Raw genomic sequence first — 18,303 nt, 5'->3', positions numbered from 1 at the left:
GTTTAGGCTCTGGGAACCGAGTTTCTTTTTTTGGTGAGGGGAGGCTCTGAGTTATTGGGTATATGACCAGGAGCAAGACATTTCCTCTGAACCCCAGGGTCCTTACCTGTAAAATGAAAAGCTTGGACCAGATGACCTCTGAGGTCTTTCAAATTCTGTCATCAGATGTTTTCTACAGGTGGTTCTTAAAGTGTGTTCCCAGGATCTGCAGTTATCGGCATCAGCACCTCCCGGGACCTTGTTAGAAATGCAAACTCTTAAGTCCGCATCTTAGCTCTCTGAAGCAGAACTTCTGGAGTGGAGCCAGCAATCTGCATTTTAATAATCTCTCCAGGTGATCCTAACACACACTTAAGTTTGAGAACCTCTGTTTTATGGCATTGGCCTGGAGCTCAGGAGCTGCTCAGCCTCTGATTGTCACACTGGGCTTTCAGCAGACTTCCAGGATGCACCTAAGACTAATCTGTCTAGGGAATATTTTGTTGCTGGCAGGCGAAGAAATCTCTCCCTCATCAATTTGATGAAGGGACTTTAAGGGCTGAGCTGGGTAATTTGTAGGAGTCTTTTTGCATTTGTCCTAGGGTGCCAGGCTGGTGGACAAAGAGGAAGAGCAAGCACATATGTATGTTTTACCTTGGCAAGAATCGTTTCAAAAAGTAGCAAATGTTCATGTTTGCATAGATCCTTGTACTTGCATGTAGTCTTCAAAAAGTTGTGCTCCTAAAAACTGCAATGATCTTATAGCTAATAACCATTAGGTAGTTATGTTTCTATTAATGGACTTAGCAGTGCTGAGGAACCATATTCTAGTAAGAGCCATCATATATCAGTCTTCTTGTTGAAAATTCACTCTCCATGGAACATTGGCTTGTGCTGTGATTTGAATGTTTGTCTCCTTCAAATCTCACATTGAAAATTTGATTCCCAGTGTTGGAGGTGGGACCTGCTGCGAGGTGTTTAGGTCGTCGGGTCAGATCCCTCAAGAATAGATTAGTGTCCTCCCTTGGGAGTGAGTTCTCACTGTATTCTTGAGAGAGCTGGTTGTTCAAAAGAGCCTGGCACTTCCCCACCTCTCTCTTGCTTCCTCTCTTACCACATTATCTCTACACACACCAGATCTCCTTCACCTTCCCCCAAGAGTGGAAGCAGCCCAAGGCCCTCATCAGATGCAGATGCCTAGTTTTGAACTTTCTAGCCATGAGATTCATGAGCCAAATAAACCTCTTTTCTTTATAAATTACCCAGCCTCAGGTATTCCTTTATAACACAGAATGGATTAAGATGGCTAATATTTCCATTCAAAGAGTAATACTCCTTGTTGTCAAGTTTGCTTTTTAAAAATTGACTGACAAATTCTAATATTTTGTGCTTTTTTAATGAATGAGAGAAAAAAGTAAAATGTATTTTTTATTGTTTTGCCTGAAAGCCATCTTCTGTATTAATGATCAGTTGTCAGTTATTATTAGATGGATTATCCATGCCATTTCTCTCTTGAATCTGCCATAAATAAGACCTTCCTTTCTGAGTAACCCATCCCAGAATATTTGTTTCTGTTGCTCAGCTACTGTGTAATTGAAAAATATGTTAATTATATTACTAATAAAAATCAAATGAAGGTGATTAATCTTTTGTAGAATTATCTTCTAATCCATTTAGTGGTAAGCCATTAGTAGTCTTAGCACCACTTAAAATGCACCTGTGTTTAGAAACCTTTATAGCAATTTAACATTGCTGTGGCATCAAAGAGTATTTTTATTGTATTTCATAAATGTATTAGTCTTCAACTGATGGAAAATTTTTAAAATTGGTTCCTTCCTACAGAGTTTGAGAAACACAAGTACAAACCTTCATCCTATGGATGGGGTGGCAAAGGTCCAGAGGAGTGAAGGGACTCAGCAGATGTCATGGGGCCAGGTGATTAGTAGCTAATTGGCAGAAGGGCCCAGAGTTAGTCTGAGTCTTCATGTTGAATTTCCTAGTTTCTAAGGCAACATTGATTATGAGATATGCCATTAATTTGAAAACAGCCTTTCAGAAAAGCAAATGCCACCATAGTAAATATACACATCAATGCAAAGGCATTTCAACTTCAAAAATGTTAACTTATATGGACATAAGCCTGGAACTCAAGGATATAGTTAATTTACTTTTCCCTCTTTTTTCCTTACCAGATAGTACAAATTTAAAACAAAGCAAAACTATTCAAATACTATGTCAAAACTAGTTATTGACATAGTATTTGATTTTACGAAATCAATTTAAGTGCTAAAATTAGACTAGAAAAGAAACCTCTGTATATTGCCATCAGCCCACTGGGTTCTATTTCAAGTGGTCTTATATGTGATCTTGAAAATAGTTACTTCTTGGAATAGTGTGCTGTCATTTATACAGAAGGCTAAAAAACATAATAGTGACCATGCACTCACTTCAGCAGCACATATACTAAAATTGGAGTGATACATAGAAGATTAGCATGGCCCCTATGCAAGGATGACATGCAAATTCACGAAGCATTCCGTATTTTTTGACTTTTGGGACTCAGGGAAAATGGTGGGGGAGGGGTGAAGGCTAGAAGACTATACATTGGGTCCAGTGTACACTATTTGGGTGATGGGTACACCAGAACCTCAGAAATCACCACTTCAGAACTTATCTGTGTAACCAAACACCACCTGTTCCCCAAAAAAACCTATTGAAATAAATGAAATAATAATAGTGACCAAATGTGTGGGAACTCCAATGTATGACATTATATGCTCCAATGTCTGAATAACTGTGGAGGGACTACATCCTGGCAATTTGATGAGTGTGTTGAAGAGTTTCACATGAGACCTTGAACTCCATGAGATCTCTGCTCACTATTGAACCCACAATGCTAAGTGCAGAACTTAGCTCAAATACTGGTTGAATGAAGATATGTCTCTCTCTTTATAGTAGTTTACATGAAATACCAGCTGAGTAGTATAAAGAATTCCTTACAGTAGCTGAAAGTCTTTTTTGTTTGTGATTGTCTAAGAAGGTTCATAAAAGGAACACAGGCCTGGGCTGGGCCTTGAAGAAAGGAAAATTGGAGAATTCCAGAATTGATTTTTTTTGGATAAGTGGTATAAGGATATTAAAATTGAGCCTGGATTCCAGGAATAAAATGAGATTTGGAAGATAATACTTCTCGTATTCTGCCTGCCTGCCTTCTTGCCTCCTTCCCTCCCTCCCTCCCTCCCTCCCTCCCTCCTTCCCTCCCTCCCTCCCTCCTTCCCTCCCTCCCTCCCTCCCTCCTTCCCTCCCTCCCTCCCCCCCTCCCTCCCTCCCTCCTTCCCTCCCTCCCTCCTTCCCTCCTTCCCTCCTTCCCTCCTTCCCTCCTTCCCTCCTTCCCTTTCACTTCCTTCCTTCCTTTTTTTTCTTTTTTTTTTTTTGAGAGAGGGTCTCACTCTGTTGCCTAGGCTGGAATGCAGTGGTGTGATCAACTTCTGTCTCAAACTTCTGGGTTCAAGGGATCCTCTCACTTCAGCCTCCTGAGTAGCTGGGACTACAGGTGCATCAGTATGCCCAGCTTATTTATTTATTGTAGAGACAAGGTGTCCCTGTGTTGCCCAGGCTGGTCTTGAACTCCTGGTCTCAAGCAATCCTCCTGCCTCAGCCTCCCATAGCACAGAAGATTATAGGCATGAACCAGCCCATTTTCCTGTATTTTCATAAAGACTTTTCCTAGTAACTATACATGGTAAGATTTTGATATGTAACCAAAACTACAGTTGAGAAATTTGTAAATTGTTCTTTTCTGTTGCTTTACTCTGAAACACTTCGCTCACCAGAATCCAGTCTTTTTTATTCTTTTTCTGATATACCTAATGCTAATAATGGAAAAGGCAATACTAAAGCAGTGACATTTATACATTCAGTCATTATTCTAGGTACTTTAATCAGTGATTTTATTTATTCCTCACCATGTTTGAGGTGGAGGTAGTATCCTCTCCATTCTACAGATGGGAAAATTGAGGCCTATCCTATGGCAAGATTCACTGGCCAGAGTGGGGCCAGGGTTTGAATCCAGGTGGTCTGACGCCAGAGCCTTGGTTCTTAATCACAGTTCTGCTTTTGTCTCCTAGAGCCAGATAGCTCACCAAAATCTACCCCATGGGGGCAAATCTCTGCTGTGCCCGCTTCTTGCCATCCTCTCTGCCACCCATCTCTATCTGAATTGCTAAATTTATCTACCATTCCCTAGCCCCAAATTCACTCTTCACTCTGCCAGCCAGAGTGACCTTTTAAAAATGTAAATTGGATTGTTGTTTTTCTGCTCAGAACCTATGTCTTGGGTGCAAATTTAAATCTGTGCATGGCCTGTGAGACCCTCTATCTGTCCCCTAATGACCCTCTGCCATTATTCCCCATGATTACTTAGTTCTGGCCACAGAACCATATTTTAGAATCTTCAACGGGCCAGACTCATCCTTCTTAGGCCTCTGCACATGCCAATCTGTCTGCCTACAACACTCTTTTCTACTGGTCTTCTAGTGAACTGATACTCATTTTGAGAATGCATCTTAAATCTCTCTTCCTCCTGGAAGCCTTTGCTGGCACCCCAGTCCAAATTAAGTTCCTCAGAATATTTCTCCCATAGCACCTTCTACATTTCTTTTTAAAAATAGTGCTTTTCCTAGTTTGAAATTGTACTTACCATCCTCCTTCTCTGCTAGCCTCTAAATTTTATGAGTGTAGAGACTATTGTAACATGAGACTCCTCAGCATCTTGTATAGTGCCTGGGTGTTTCATAACATTTGCTAAATGGGGAAATACATTACTTTTACAGGATCTTTGGGGTATTTTTCTGTCTGGAAACCTCTGTGGCTGGTGGCGCCTTTGCTTGAGTTTTGCTAAGGCCCATTGAGCTTGTTTTGCTCACTTGGCCTGGCAAGCTGCGCTTGGCTCACGTTACCAGCCTGGGTTCCACACCTGCCAAGGGAGAGTCAGGCATGGAATAGTGAGGGGTGTGTGAGCGAGTGTGGGATCCCGCCACTGCGCAGAGTCAGACATGCCTTTTGTTGTAGCAGGGTGGGCAGCTCCAGGTGCCAGCAAAGGCACTGGCTCTCTGTGAGGCTGCGGCCAGACCAGGCACGCCACAAGCAGCTTCCATTGCTGGCACTGGGGAACATGGTGGCATCCAGAAGCTTGGAGACTCCAGGAACCTTAGGGCCCCAAAGGGAGTCACAGCCCTGGCTTAGGGGTCTCCTAGGTCTGGGGTCCTCAAATGGCCACAGCTCTTCTCTCCTGTTTGTCCACAATGTGGCAAGCAAGGGGCATATTTCAGCCTTGTTTGTGTTACAGCTGTTTTAGCCCCTACAGGGCCACAGAGGGGAGGCAGTGTGCACCAATTGGTCCATGGGTGGCCATGGGTAGGCCTGGAAAAGGCACCACAAGTTCCCACTCTGGTCCATGGGACTGGCAGCCCAGCCAACAGCCTTCAGGCCCTCACTAGGGACCCACCTCCTGTCCAGGAGCCTGTCTGCCTCCAGCTGCTGTTCATGGCACCCATGGCACCCAGGATGCCCATGTGCCAAGGGGTGCCTGTGGCCCAGCACCAAGCTTCCCTCAGTGCCCCCCTTGGCTTCCCATGGCCCCAACTTTGCTCTGAGATTGGAGCGGGTGCCAACAGCAGGGAGAAGCCAGGCAGCAGAAGCAGGCACTTCCAAGCCTGCAAAGGCAGGGGGGGCCTTCCTGGGCCCCCAAGGGTATAGGAGTGCCTGGGTCTGCAGCTGTGGTTTTGGCAGCTGCAGCGGTGGCCAGCAGGGTAGGGCTCCTGCCTGCTCCTGAACCCTGAGAGCACAGGGATGCCTGGGTCTGCAGCTGCAGTTTGGGCAGCTGCTGCAGCACCCAGGCAGCTTCCACCCCAACTCAGAAGGGGTGAGGATCCTGCTTGTGCCTGCCTCTTACCAGCTCCATGGAACATGCAGCCCCAGCCACGCTTCCCTGCTGCAGCCTGCATGATGGCAGCGGCTGCTCCAGATGGCCCGCCACTGCCATCATTACCATTTAATATCAACATTATTGCATAAAGAAAGAATACTTGAATTTCAAATAGTAGAAGGGCTTAATGGAAGATAACACTTTAAACTGAATAAACTTAAATGTATGATGAACTCATGCTCATTATGTGTTTTTTTTTTTATTTTACTTTTTGATAATGAAAACTTCACTAGATACTGACATTGTACTGTGGGCCAATGTTCTAGAGCCATTGATTTATTGTATACATCTCATGTGCTTCCTAAACTTTCAGATTTTCTTTATGCACAAATGTGAATAGACACTCTTGATGGTTTTTTACCTTTTTTTTTTTTTTTTTTTTTTTTACATAAAAAGTGGCATATTTGTGGCAGAGACTGCTAGCAGTCTCCTGAATACAGATTCTCTGTAATACAAGATGTTTTATCTGGGCATGTGGATACCCAGCTAAATACTATACTTCTTAGCTTCGCTGCTGCTAATTGTGGCCATGTGATGATGGGATGTAAACTGAAGTGATGTAGCAATTTCTGAGTGATGACCTGAAAAGGAAAGGAGGCTTTCTTCCCTTCTAGAGGAAGATGTAACCTGATGGTAGGAGCTGCAGCAGCCATATTTTACCATAAGATGGAAATAAGGTGTTAAGGGTGAAAAAGCAACATGATAGGAAGGGTCTATGTCTCTGAGACCATGAAGGTGTCATATTAGCCTTGAACTATAAATGATTAGACCCTTTTTAAATGGCAGCTAACCTGATATCCTAACTAATAAAATAATATACACTGTTTTGCTTTTAGCCTCTTGATACTCAACAATATATCTGGGAATTCTTTCCAAATTTTTTGCAATCCTAAGGCAGAAAAAATTAGACTCTAATGTTGGGGGAAGGGTATAGGATGATGCTGTGGGCCAGCTGGTGAGCAATGCTCTGTTGATGTCTCTCATCCTCCCATCTTCATCAGTACTGTAATGGGATACAACTGTTTTCTCTGCAGCCGAGTTTTCAAATATTTGATAGGGTCTTTCTGTGTGCAAAGAGACATTTGTAGCTGCATGTTTTAGTTGATACTGACTTTATTAGAGTGGAATATAAACTGTAAAACTAGTTTTTCTAAGGCTTTAATGCTCATTTTAATTTTTATAAATCTAGTTTTTTGCATATAAAAATTAAAGGGATGTTTCTTAATTCTTTGATTAGTTTTCAATTTACTGTTTGCTTCACTTATTAATTCAGTTAATTAAATTATTACGTTTTCTTTAAACATTTTTAAACCTATTTACACATTTTAAAATCCCAAGTATCCTCAAATATTTCAAACCTCCGAAAAAGCTGGCAAGCAAAATCTAAGTAGTGAAGTGATTCTGATAGATCGATTAAATAAATCTTACTCTCTTGGCCAGGCATGGTGGCTCATGTCTATAGTCCTAGCACTTTAGGAGGCCAGGGCGGGAGGATTGCTGGAGACCAGGAGTCTGAGACCAGTTTGGGAAGCATGGAGAAACCCCATCTCTACAAAAAGTGCAAAAATTAGCTGGGCATGGTAGCACACATTTGTAGTCCCAGCTACTCGGGAGGCTGAGGTGGGAGGATAACTTGAGTCCAGGAAGTTGAAGCTGCAATGAGCCTCAACATTTTGCTAATCAAGCCACTGCACTCCAACCTGGGTGACAGAGTAAAACTCTGTCAAAAAAAACAAAAAACAAAAAAACCCCACAAAACCATACTCTCTTAATTCTAAACATTCTAATATTGTTTCTAAATGTAATCAAATCAAATAATCACATTTATACTGTTAAATCATAAACTAATCACAACTCTGATAGATTATTTAATATCAGATTTAAATACCATAAATGACAAGATTTTAAAAATTCAGTGCTGACTCATGTTTACTTATTTTAAAGTTCGTCTTGAGAGTATTTTTATACTTTAAGTTCTGGGATACAGGTGCAGAACGTGCAGGTTTGTTACATAGGTATACATGTGCCATGGTGGTTTGCTGCACCCATCAACCCGTCATCTACATTAGGTATTTCTTCTAATGCTATCAATTCCTTAGCCCCCTACCCTCTGACAGACCCCGGTGTGTGATGTTCCCCTCACTGTGTCCATGTGTTTTCATTATTCAGTTCCCACTTATGAGTGAGAACATGCGATGTTTGGTTTTCTGTTCTTGTGTTAGTTTGCTGAGAATGATGGTTTCCAGCTTCATCCATGTCCCTGCAAAGGACATAAACTCATCCTTTTTGTGGCTACATAGTATTCCATGGTGTATATGTGCCACATTTTCTTTATCTAGTCTATCATTGATGGGCATTTGGGTTGGTTCCAAGTCTTTGCTATTGTGAATAGTTGCTGCAATAAACACACATGTTCATGTGTCTTTATAGTAGAATGATTTATAATCCTTTGGGTATATACCCAGTAGTGGGATTGCTGGATCAAATGGTGTTTCTGGTTCTAGACCCTTGAGGAGTCGCCACACTGTCTTCCACAATCGTTGAACTAATTTACACTCCCACCAACAGTGTAAAAGCGTTCCTATTTCTCCACATCCTCTCTAGCATCTGTTGTTTCCTGATTTTTTTAATGATCGTCATTCTAACTGGCATGAGATGGTATCTCATTGTGGTTTTGATTTGCATTTCTCTAATGACCAGTGGTGATGAGCTTTTTTTCACATATTTGTTGGCCGCATAAATATCTTGAGAAATGTCTGTTCATATCCTGTGGCCACTTTTTGATGGGGTTGTTTTTTTCTTGTAAATTTGTTTAAATTCCTTGTAGATTCTGGATATGAACCCTTTGTCAGATGGATAGATTGCAAAAATTTTCTCCCATTCTGTAGGTTGCCTGTTCACTCTGATGATAGTTTTTGTTGTGCAGAAGCTCTTTAGTTTAATTTGATCCCATTTGTCAATTTTGGCTTTTGTTGCCATTGTTTTTGGTGCTTTAGTCATGAAGTCTTTGCCTATGTCTGTGTCCTACATGGTATTGCCTAGGTTTTCTTCTAGGGTTTTTATGGTTTTAGGTCTCATGTTTAAGTCTTTAATCCATCTTGAGTTAATTTTTGTATAAGGTGTAAGGAAGGGGTCCAGTTTCAGTTTTCTGCATATGGCTAGCCAGTTTTCTCAATACTATTTATTAAATAGGGAATTCTTTCCCCATTGCTTGTTTTTGTCAGGTTGGCCAAAGATCAGATGGTTCTAGATGTGTAGTGTTATTCCTGAGGCCTCTGTTCTGTTCCATTGATCTATATCTCTGTTTTGGTACCAGTACCATGCTGTTTTGGTTACTGTAGCCTTGTAGTATAGTTTGAAGTCAGGTAGTGTGATGCCTCCAGCTTTGTTCTTTTTGCTTAGGATTGTATTGGCTATACAGGCTCTTTTTTGCTTCCATGTGAAATTTAAAGTAGTTTTTTCTAATTCTGTGAAGAAAGTCAATGGTAGCTTGATGGGGATAGCATTGAATCTGTAAATTACTTTGAGCAGTATGGCCATTTTCACATTATTGGCTCTTCTATCCATGAGCATGGAATGTCTTTCCATTTCTTTGTGTCCTCTCTTATTTCCTTGAGCAGTGGTTTGTAGTTGAAGGACCTCTTGAAGAGGTCCTTCACATCCCTTGTAAGTTGTATTCCTAGGCATTTTATTCTCTTTGTAGCAATTGTGAATGGGAGTTTACTCATGATTTGGTTTTCTGTTTGTCTGTTATTGGTATATAGGAATGCTTGTGATTTTTGCACATTGATTTTGTATCCTGAGACTTTGCTGAAGTTGCTTATCTGCTTAAGGAGATTTTGGGCATTGGGATTTTCTAAATATACAATCATGTCATCTGCAAACAGGGACAATTTGACTTCCTGTCTTCCTATTTGAATACCCTTTTTTTCTTTCTCTTGCCTGATTGCCCTGGCCAGAACTTCCAATACTATGTTGAATAGGAGTGGTGAGAGAGGGTATCCTTGTCGTGTGCCGGTTTTCAAAAGGAATGCTTCCAGCTTTTGCCCATTCAGTATGATATTGGCTGAGGGTTTGTCATAAATAGTTCTTATTATTTTGAGATACGTCCCATCAATACCTAGTTTATTGAGAGTTTTTAGCATGAATGGGTGTTGAGTTTTATTGAAGGGCTTTTCTGCATCTATTGAGATAATCATGTGGATTTTGGTCATTGGTTCTGTTTTATGTGATGGATTGCATTTATTAATTTGCATATGTTGAACCAGCCTGGCATCCCAGGGATGAAGCTGACTTGATTGTGGTGGATAAGCTTTTTGATGTGCTGCTGGATTCAGTTTGCCAGTATTTTATTGAGGATTTTCACATCAATGTTCATCAGGTATATTGGCCTGAAATTTTCTTTTTTTGTTGTGTCTCTGCCAGGTTTTGGTATCGGGATAATGCTGGCCTCTTAAAATGAGTTAGGGAGGAGTCCCTCTTTTTCTGTTGTTTGGAATAGTTTCAGAAAGAATGGTACCAGCTCCTTTTGTACCTCTGGTAGAATTTGGCTGTGAATCCATCTGCTTCTGGCCTTTTTTTGGTTGGTAGGCTATTAATTACTGCCTCAATTTCAGAACCTGTTATTAGTCTATTCAGGGATTCAACTTCTTCCTGGTTTAGTCTTGGGAGGGTGTATGTGTCCAGGAATTTATGAATTTCTTCTAGATTTTCTAGTTTATTTGTGTAAAGGTGTTTATAGTATTCTCTGATGGTAGTTTGTATTTCTGTGGGATCAGTGATGATATCCTCTTTATCATTTTTTTGTGTCTATTTGATTCTTCTCTCTTCTTTATTTGTCTTGTTAGTGGTCCATCTATTTTGTTAATCTTTTCAAAAAACCAGCTCCTGGGTTCATTGATTTTTTTAAAGGGTTGTTCATGTCTCTATCTTCTTCAGTTCTGATCTGATCTTAGTTGTTTCTTGTCTTCTGCTAGCTTTTGAGTTTCTTTGCTCTTGCTTCTCTAGTTCTTTTCATTGTGATGTTAGGGTGTTGATTTTAGATCTTTCCCACTTTCTCCTGTGGGCATGTAGTGCTATAAATTTACCTCTAAACACTGCTTTAGCTGTATCCCAGAGATTCTGGTACATTGTGTGTTTGTTCTCATTGCTTTCAAATGACTTATTTATTTCTGCTTTAATTTTGTTGTTTACCTAGTAGTCATTCAGGAGCAGGTTGTTCAGTTTCCTTGTAGTTTTGTGATTTTGAGTGAGTTTCTTAATTCTGAGTTCTAATTTGATTGCACTGTGGTCTGAGAGACTGTTTGTTATTATTTCAGTTCTTTTGCATTTATTGAGGAGTGTTTTACTTCCAATTATGTGGTCAATTTTAAACTAAGTGCAATGTGGTGCCGAGAAGAATGTATATTCTGTTGATTTGGGGTGGAGAGTTCTGTAGATGTCTATTAGGTCTGCTTTGTCCAGGGCTGAGTTCAAGTCCTGAATCTTGTTAATTTTCTGTCTCGTTGATCTAATATTGTCAGTGGGGTGTTAAAGTCTCCCACTATTATTGTGTGGGAGTCTAAGTCTCTTTGTAGGTCTCTAAGAACTTGCTTTATGAATCTGGGTGCTCCTGTATTGGGTGCATATATATTTAGGATAGTTAGCTCTTGTTTTTGCATTGATCCCTTTACCATTATGTAATGCCCTTATTTGTCTCTTTTGATCTTTGTTGGTTTAAAGTCTGTTTTATCAGAGACTAGGATTGCAACCCCTGCTTTTTTTTTTTTTCTTTCCATTTGCTTGGTAAATATTCCTCCATCCCTTTATTTTGAGCCTATGTGTGTCTTTGCACATGAGATGGGTCTCCTGAATACAGCACACCAATGGGTCTTGGCTCTTTATCCAATTGGTCGGTCTGTGTCTTTTAATTGGGGCATTTAGCCCATTTACATTTAAGGTTAGTATTGTTATGTGTGGATTTTATCCTGTCAGTATGATGCTAGCTGGTTATTTTGCACATTAGTTGATTCAGTTTCTTAATAGTGTCGATGGTCTTTATAATTTGGTATGTTTTTGCAGTGATTGGTACTGGTTTTTCCTTTCCGTATTTAGTGCTTCCTTCAGGAGCTCTTCTAAGGCAGGCCTGGTGGTGACAAAATCTCTCAGCATTTGCTTGTCTGTAAAGGATTTTATTTCTCCTTCGCTTATGAAGCTTAGTTTGGCTGGATATGAAATTCTGGGTTGAAAATTCTTTTCCTTAAACATGTTGAATATTGGTCCCCACTCTCTTCTGGCTTGTAGAGTTTCTGCTGAGAGATCAGCTGTTAGTCTGATGGGCTTCCCTTTTTGGTTAACCCGACCTTTCTTTCTGGCTGCCCTTAACATTTTTTTCTTCGTTTCAACCTGACAATTATGTGTCTTGGGGTTGCTCTTCTTGAGGAGTATCTTTGTAAGTGTTCTCTGTATTTCCTGAATTTGAATGTTGGCCTGTCTTGCTAGGTGGGGGAAGTTCTCCTGGATAATATCCTGAAGAGTGTTTTCCAATTTGATTCCATTCTCCCCGTCACTTTTAGGTACACCAATCAAATGTAGGTTTGGTCTTTTCACATAGTCTCATATTTCTTGGAGGCTTTGTTCATTCCTTTTCATTCTTTTTTCTGTAATCTTGTCTTCATGCTTTATTTCATTAAGTTGATCTTCAATCTCTGATATCCTTTCTTCTGCTTGATTGATTCAGCTACTGATACTTGTGTATGCTTCACGAAGTTCTTGTGCTGTGTTTTTCAGCTCCATCAGGTCATTTATGTTCTTCTCTAAACTGTTTATTCTAGTTAGCAATTTGTCTAGCCTTTTTTTTCAAGGTTCTTAGGTTCTTTGCATTGGGTTAGAACATGCTCTTTTAACTCGGAGGAGTTTGTTATTACCCACCTTCTGAAGCCTACTTCTGTCAATTCGTCAAATTCATTCTCCATCCAATTTTGTTCCCTTGCTGGCAAGGAGTTGTGATCCTTTGGAAGAGAAGAGTCATTCTGGTTTTTGGAATTTTCAACCTTTTCCTGCTGGTTTTTCCTCATCTTCATGAATTTATCTACCTTTGGTCTTTGATGTTGGTGACCTTTGGATGGGGTCTCTGAGTGGACATGCTATTCCTTTCTGTTTGTTAGTTTTCTTTCTAACAGTCAGGCCCCTCTGCTGCAGGTCTGCTGGAGTTTGCTGGAGGTCCACTCCAGACCCTGTTTGCGTGGGTATCACCAGCAGAGGTGGCAGAACATCAAAGATTGCAGCTTGTTCCTTCCTCTGGAAGCTTCTTCCCAGAGGGGCATCTGCTAGATGCCAGCTGGAGCTCTCCTGTATGAGGTGTCTGTGGACCCCTGCTGGGAGGTGTCTCCCAGTCAAGAGGCATGGGGGTCAGGGACCCACTTGAGGAGGCAGTCTGTCTCTTAGCAGAGCTTGAGCATTGTGCTAGGAGATCCGCTGCCCTCTTCAGATCTGGCAGGCAGGACATTTAAGTTTGCTGAAGCTGCACCCACAGCTGCCCCTTCCCCCAGGTGCTCTGTCCCATGGAGATGGGAGTTTTACCTATAAGCCCCTGACTGGGGCTGCTGCCTTTCTTTCAGAGATGCCCTGTCCAGAGAGGAGGAATCTAGACAGGCAGTCTGACCACAGCGGCTTTGCAGTGCTGTGGGGGGATCTGCCCAGTTCCAACTTCCCTGCTGCTTTGTTTACACTGTGAGGGGGAAACCGTCTACTCAAACCTCAGTAATGGCAGACACCCCTCCCTCCCACCAAGCTTGAGTGTCCCAGGTTGACCTCAGACTGCTGTGCTGGTGGTGAGAATTTCAAGCCGGTGGATCGTAGCTTGCTGGGCCCTGTGGGGGTGGGATCCTCTGAGTTAGACCACTTGGCTCCCTGGCTTCAGCCCCTTTTCCAGGGGAGTGAACGGTCCTGTCTCACTGGCGTTCCAGGCACCACTGGGGTACAGAAAAAAACTCCTGCATTTAGCTTAGTGTCTGCCCAAACAGCTGCCCAGTTTTGTGCTTCAAACCCATGGCACTGGTGGTGTAGGCACCCGAGGGAATCTCCTGGTCTGCGGATTCCGAAGACCTCGGAAAAGTGTAGTATTGGGGCCGGAATGCACCCTTCCTCATGGCACAGTCCCTCATGGCTTCCCTTGGCTAGGGGAGGGAGTTCCCCAACTCCTTGCTTCCCAGGTGAGGCAACGCCCCACCCTGCTTTGGCTCACCCTCTGTGGGTTGCACCCACTCTAACCAATCCCAGTGAGATGAGCCAGGTACCTCAGTTTGAAATGCAGAAATCACCTGCCTTCTGCATTGATCTCACTGGGAGCTGCAGACTGGAGCTGTTCCTATTCAGCCATCTTGCCAGCCACCTGAAAGTATTATTAATATGTGTTTGATTTACTTATTCTTATTCCTTTTCCTTTATGGGGATTACAAAATTCAAACCAATTAGGAAGAGATTTACAATCTCAGCCCAAGATTTAGGATGATTCTTCAAGTTCACACATTTTCTTACAGCCCAAAGTGTCACTTATTTTTTTTATTCCAGTTTTTACCATTTCAAGTTTTTTTTTTTTTCTTTCCTTTTTTTTTTTTTTGAGACAGTGTCTCACTCTTTTGCCCATGCTGGAGTGCAGTGGTGCCATCTTGGTTCACTGCAACCTCTGCCTCCCCGGGTTCAAGCAATTCTCCTGCCCTCAGCCTCCTGAGTAGCTGGAACTGCAGGTGCATGCCACCACACCTGACTAATTTTTCTATTTTTAGTAGAGTTGGGGTTTCACCATGTTGGCCAGGCTGGTCTTAAACTCCTGACCTCAGGTGATCCATTCATCTTGGCCTCCCAAAGTGCTGGGATTACAGTCATGAGCCACCTGTGCCCCACCTGAAACTGAAACAAAATTTTTTTTTTTTTTTTGAGACAGAGTCTCACTCTGTCACCCAGGATGGAGTGCAGTGGCGCTATCTCGGCTCACTACAAGCTCTGCCTCCCGGGTTCACGCCATTCTCCTGCCTCAGCCTCCCAAGTAGTTGGGACTACAGGCACCTGCCACCACGCCTGGCTAATTTTTTTTTTTTTTTGTATTTTTATAGAGACAGGGTTTTCACCATGTTAGCCAGGATGGTCTCAATCTCCTGACTTCGTGATCCACCTACCTCAGCCTCCCAAAGTGCTGGGATTACAGGCATGAATGTTTTTGTATTTTTAGTTAGAGACGAGGTTTCACCATTTTAGCCAGGATGATCTCAATCTCCTGACTCAGTGATCCACCCGACTCAGCCTCCCAAAGTGCTGGGATTACAGGCATGAGCCACCCTGCCTGGCCGAAAAAAATTTTTTTAATCATCTAATTTAGTGATTCAATTCTGTACCCACACCCATCTACAATGGCAACTAGTTTCTTCATTATCTAACTTGTGTTGAAGGGGTTCTACACTTTCTAAGTTCTTTTGGCAGCCTCACGACCAATATTTCTTATTCTTTTGCTGTTCCTTAAATTTGAAGAAGAAAATTAGATCTCAGTTTCAAGAGGTAAGAGATATGAGGTCATTTCTTTTTGTTGTTGTTGTTAATTTCAAAGACTGTGTGCACATGAGGTCATTTCTTAATGCTTGTCCATATTCTGATTTGCATGTTCTGTATTCAAACTCATCAGTCTAATATTGTTTACACATGTTTCTTCTCTTTCATTTAAACATTTAAGCTATTTAAGAATAAATTAGGCCTGGTGCAGTGGCTCATGTCTGTAATCCAAGAACTTTGGGATGCTGAGGTGGGAGAATTGCTTGAGGCAAGGAATTCAAGATTGCGGTGAGCTATGATCATGCCATTGCACTCCAGCCTGGGCGACAGAGTGAGACCCTGTCTTAATAAAAAGAAAATGAATTAACGAACAATATGAAATAGAGCAAATGAAATATAAAGCACTAGTCATAAACAATAGGCCTATCAAAAACTCCACCAGCTGGCAGCCTTCAAAACAAGTATTTGTGTTTAAATGCTGCTTCTTTGTTCTAAAATGCCTAAAAGTCGATGAAATCGTCCCTTTTAATATCTCTGCATTTTATTTGTTGATATGGAATTGTAGATGGTCTACAGGTAGCTCATGTGTCAGAAAACTGCTTGAGTTTCCCCTAACCATCTCAAATTGCCATTCGTTTAGGGTAATGATGAAGTCTCTCTCTTGCCTAATAATTTAATTTGTGTCTATATTAACGGGTGGGGCAGGTGGAGGAAATGAGAAAGAGGTTTTAGTTTGTTTTATGTAAGCCAACCAGGATAAGATTGGACACTAAACATAGTGTCTATCAATTAGGCATGGTCTGGTGAAGCCAGTTTATTCTGTGTGTGCACTTGCATGCACACTTACCCATACACACCACCAGATAATTTGAAATTAGCACTTAAATGGCCATTTGAATTTGCCATTAGGCTAATCAAACCAATTCTATCTACAATGTAATTATATCTTGGTGCAAACCAGAAAATGACCAAAAATTTATCCAAAAAAATTATCTTCATTTGTTTAAAGTGTTCATTTTGAGCATTTGAAATTTCTGTTTAAAGTCATCTTTGCTGGGTGCAGTGACTCGCACCTGTAATCACAGCACGTTGGGAGGCTGAGGCAGGCAGATTGCTTGAGTCCAGGAGTTTGAGACCAGCCTGGTCAACGTGGCAAAACTCCATCTCTACAAAAAGTATAAAGATTGACTGAACATGGTGGCATGCTCCTGTGGTCCCAGCTACATGGGAAGCTGAGGTGGGAGGGTCACTTGAGCCTGGGAGGTGGAGATTGCAGTGAGCTGAGATAGTGCCACTGCACTCCAGCCTGGGTGATAGGAGTGAGACCCTGTCTCAAAATAAATAAATAATAAAGTCATTTTTAAAAATTTTATTTAAAGAGAATCATGTTGGCCAAACAGAAAGGGATTTTTTTTTTTTTTTTTTTTTTGAGACAGAGTCTCCCTCTGTTGCCCAGGCTGGAGTGCAGTGGTGTGATCTTGGCTCACTGCAACCTCCATCTCCCAGGTTCAAGCAAATTCTCCTGCCTCAGCCTCCGGAGTAGCTGAGACTACAGGTGTGCACCACCATGTCTGGTTAATTTTTGTATTTTTAGTAGAGACAGGGTTTCACCATGCTGGCCAGGCTGGTCTCGAACTCCTGACCTCGTGATCTACCCGCCTCGGCCTCCCAAGGTGCTGGGATTACAGGCGTGAGCCACCACGCCCGGCAATGGATTTGTTTCTATTAGGATGATTAGGAAAACTTAATATGTTAATTATATTATGATATTTGCTAGAGCTCTAATTAGAAATATTGTTTCTAATTTGTATTTTATCCGGAATTCTAAGCATTCCTTATTATACTTGCTGCATCATCTGTTTGATGAATTGCTTTTCCCTTTAATGCTTTTAAACTTTCAATCACCTGAAAAAGCTGGGTGTTATCTAAAGCCTTGTGGATGAGTTGCCAGAAATCTTTGGTATAAATCCCAGTATGGCTTCTAATGTGCATGGTGACCTTCAACAAGTCACAAAGTCACAGAGGCTCCTCATCAGTAAAATGAAAAGGCTGGATTTGGCGATCTCTAAATCCTTCCAGCCCTGAGTTTCCGTGTTAACTCTTCAACAATAGCGGAAAGCTTAGTTACCTTGATCATTCAAGGCAGATAGACTGTGTGTGTGTGTGTGTGCACACACGCATAGTGTGCCTCCAGTGTAACTGAGGAAATAATATCTAGTTGCTGTTTGACTTGGTGACAAACGGTAGAAATAGATTTCTTTATATTTCTTTGTTCTCTGTGTTTGAATTTTTATGTAGCAAGAGGCTTTACATGTGCAGTAATTCCAGTGTATCAAAACAGGTTTGTCAGGGACAGAAATGAATTGGTAGTCTGACTGGTACTTCTAATTGCAGAATTATCTAGTAGCATAAAAATGGCTCATGGACTGACACATTTGTCATAGCTAAAAATCTAGCTTCAATTCAATGTACTTTAAAATATAGGAGCATTTAATAGTAATAATAGCAATAACATTATGTAGTGCTGACTATATGCCAGACACTGTTCTGAGGGTTTTATATCTATCAGTTCATTTCATCCTTGCAAGTTGTTGTGGTATGCACTATACTTTCTCCATTTTACTGATGAGGAAACTGAGCTAAAGAAAGATGAAATGAGCTGCCCCATGTCACACGGTACTAAATGCGGAGCTGGGTTCCAGGGATTTCTTGCTCTTACTGTTTCCCACTGCTGCCCTTGGTAAAGAACTCATTAGGCCAGGCATGGTGGCTCATACCTGTAATCCCAGCACTTTGGGAGGCTGAGCAGGGTGGAT

General features: G+C 41.6%; 1 protein-coding gene and 1 non-coding gene across 2 annotated transcripts in view; both read left to right on the top strand.

The window, feature by feature from the left end:
• The window catches only part of GNA14 (G protein subunit alpha 14), a 228,435-nt gene that overhangs the window by 12,815 nt on the left and 197,317 nt on the right, over positions 1 to 18,303 (top strand). The gene's annotated exons all lie outside the window — the stretch shown is intronic.
• On the top strand, positions 2,419 to 2,525 carry LOC129044860 (U6 spliceosomal RNA). The gene has a single exon (XR_008504834.1). It is a non-coding gene; the product is annotated as a U6 spliceosomal RNA (small nuclear RNA).

Source organism: Pongo pygmaeus, chromosome 13 (genome assembly GCF_028885625.2).
Source record: "Pongo pygmaeus isolate AG05252 chromosome 13, NHGRI_mPonPyg2-v2.0_pri, whole genome shotgun sequence".
Taxonomy (NCBI): Eukaryota; Metazoa; Chordata; class Mammalia; order Primates; family Hominidae; genus Pongo; species Pongo pygmaeus.
The sequence above is the reverse complement of the archived record's forward strand: the minus strand, read 5'-3'. Positions and strand labels throughout refer to the sequence as shown.